A 2,824-nucleotide genomic window follows, 5' to 3' on the forward strand; every position below is an offset into this window, starting at 1 on the left:
TTGATGATNGATCAAGCTAGATTTTTCCTTTAGATAAAAATGACAATAAGTAGCAAAAAGTAGTAGCCTTATTAACAGTAGTATATTTTTGTGAAGCAGAATAGTTAAAAGTGAGCTATCAATTTAGAGTTGTATTTCAAACTTTTTTACTATTGAAGAAATATACTGGAGGATAATATAAATTTTTGTAAATTGTTTGTAATATGCTAGTCATAAATTAAAATACACATTTTGTGATGGATTCTCGTCCTCGTCACAAGGTAAAAGCACTACATTGCTCCACAACCCTGTCCTACTACAATATTTTAAAAATTTATGAGAAAATTCTTTAAAATATTTTTTTACATGAAGTTAACAGAAGGAAACACAGGACTTTGTCATTGTTCCTCATCCTTTTCACACCTCAGGAACAGTCTTACAGTGGAGTCAAACTTTTTTGTAGGCTCTTAATATATTATCCACCTCAATATGTAAAACATGTACTGTTTAAAAGTGTGAAAAGGATGTAGGATGAAGAAATCTGTGTTTACTTCTGTTAACTTTATGTGAATTTTTATTTATTTATTTATTTTTTCAGAATTTTCTTGTAAATTTTAAATGTAATATCATCTTGGCTATTTACTATTTTTATTAATGTTACAATATTTTTGCTGAATTATAATTGTTTTTATCAGAGTATTATTAATATGTCATTAATTAAATATTATCAATGAAAATTGATAAATAATAGTACAGTGGAACCTGGTTAACGAACTTAATTTGTTCCGCGACTCCGTTCGTTAACTGAATTGTGTGTTAACCATAAAATTGTATTATAGAAGGACTGATCATTTAATTCATTGGAGATTTGACACATTGGTTATATTATTACATAAATTAATTGGATAACTAATATACTATGCACTTGCTTCTGATGCTTTGCCTACAAACTTCTAACAATCTCCTATCACACATTTCCTTTCAAAAATACTGTGTATGTACTGTATCTCATATGCACTCAACATCATATTTTATGAATTCAGCAAAAAGATTCATAAAAAGTTGAGTGATCAAATTATTTTTAGTCTTGCTTCCTTCATTGATTTATTAATGGAATGGTTTTTCCTTTTATGTTTTATCTTTGCAATTAAATTTATTTTTTCAATTAAAAAAATTATTGTTATATATCAGACATGGGCAAATGCGGCTCCGAGTGCCATATGTGGCTCTTTTTGAGTTACATGCGGCTCTTGCTGAAAGTGTTAATTTCTGCTTTTTATTATTATTTTTACAATTTTATTTCCACAATTTTGTGAAAATATGTTTATTAATTAAAAAAATTCAATATTTGTTTTATATTATATTTATATTATATAATAAAATTGCAGTACAGAACTGTGGTACAGAATAAAAAAGTACAGAACTGTGGCTCCCATGCATTTTGCAAAACCTACATTTCGGCTCCCACTGAACTCTTGCTTGCCCACCCCTGAACTATAGCATCTAGTTGCATTACATCAACCATCCCATACAGAATAAACTTTGCTAATTGAAAGTTATGCTTNGTAAGGAACAAGAAATTGATCTAAAGTTGATTGTCTTACTCTTTTAAGCAAAATCTTTCTCAAATCCGATAGCGCATTGTCTTTTTCTATTGCCACTATGACTTTTTTCTTTCTTTGATGCCATATTGATTAAATATATAAATCACAAAACTGAAAAAAGAAGTATAGTACAAACACTCGGAAAAGCAATGCTTAACTCGCGCATGCCTAACACCAACTAAAATTTGACACAAAATATCGTTACGTTCGTTATCCGAATTTTGTTCGTTATCAGAGACAAAATTTTTGCAAAATAAAAGTTCGTTAACCGATTTGGTCGTTAACCAGGACGTTCATTAACCGGGGTTCCACTGTAAATGTAATAGATAGTTATATAGTTCTAGTGAAGAATGGAATGTAATATTTATCAAAAATTAAGTGAGTGTCAAACTGGATTTTGCTTCAAAATATATCAACACCTTTAATCATTTAGCAAAATTCTTTTTAATAAAATGCACACTAACATTTTTGGACATTTTCAGTGCCCATCCTTGGACAATCTGAATAGAAGTTTCTATTTAGAACTAAAAAAGAACCCTTAGTCTAAACATTCAGTCGTTTTTCATTCTAAATATGACATTCTATTCAAAGATTGTCCGAGAATGGCACCAAAAATGTTGGTGCATTTATTTTTTAAAAATATTTTGCCAGAAAATTGAGGTATTGATTTATTTTACCAAAAACATTTATAATATAAATGAGATCTCAAAAGTGCACTTATTGCTAATAAAATAATTTATAAAAACTTATTTTCTAAACTTCGACTGATAGTTCATCTAATTTGGTATTAAAAATTGTGACATTTCTTGTTTAGTGTCTTCATTAGAATCCATTAGACTATAGTAAAGGAACAATTTTTTGGAAGCAGATTTCTGAACTTTTCAGTTTTTTGGACTCAAAATTAAAAAATTTCTCAAAACTCGCAAAATATTCTCAAATTATAAATAAACAATGGAAACTGTAGTCTATATATATAAAAATGAATGTATGTCTGTGTGTGTGTCCTTCATGCATTACCACACCGTTTATCCGATTGCCGTGAAACTTTGGGAAGTTGTTTAACATACTCCAGCGAAGGTTTGTGGCATAGTACGATTGCCATGAAGCTTTGGAAAGTTTTTTTAATTTTTTAATACACTCCCGCGAAGTACATTTATCCTACGATAGATGGCGCGCGTTTACACGAGCATTCGCGCAGTGTGTTCGATCGAATTGTGAAGACCATTTCCCCATTGTCCCCC

This window comes from Centruroides sculpturatus, unplaced genomic scaffold, assembly GCF_000671375.1.
Source record: "Centruroides sculpturatus isolate CEXI.00-Female unplaced genomic scaffold, Cexi_2.0 scaffold1266, whole genome shotgun sequence".
NCBI lineage: Eukaryota > Metazoa > Arthropoda > Arachnida > Scorpiones > Buthidae > Centruroides > Centruroides sculpturatus.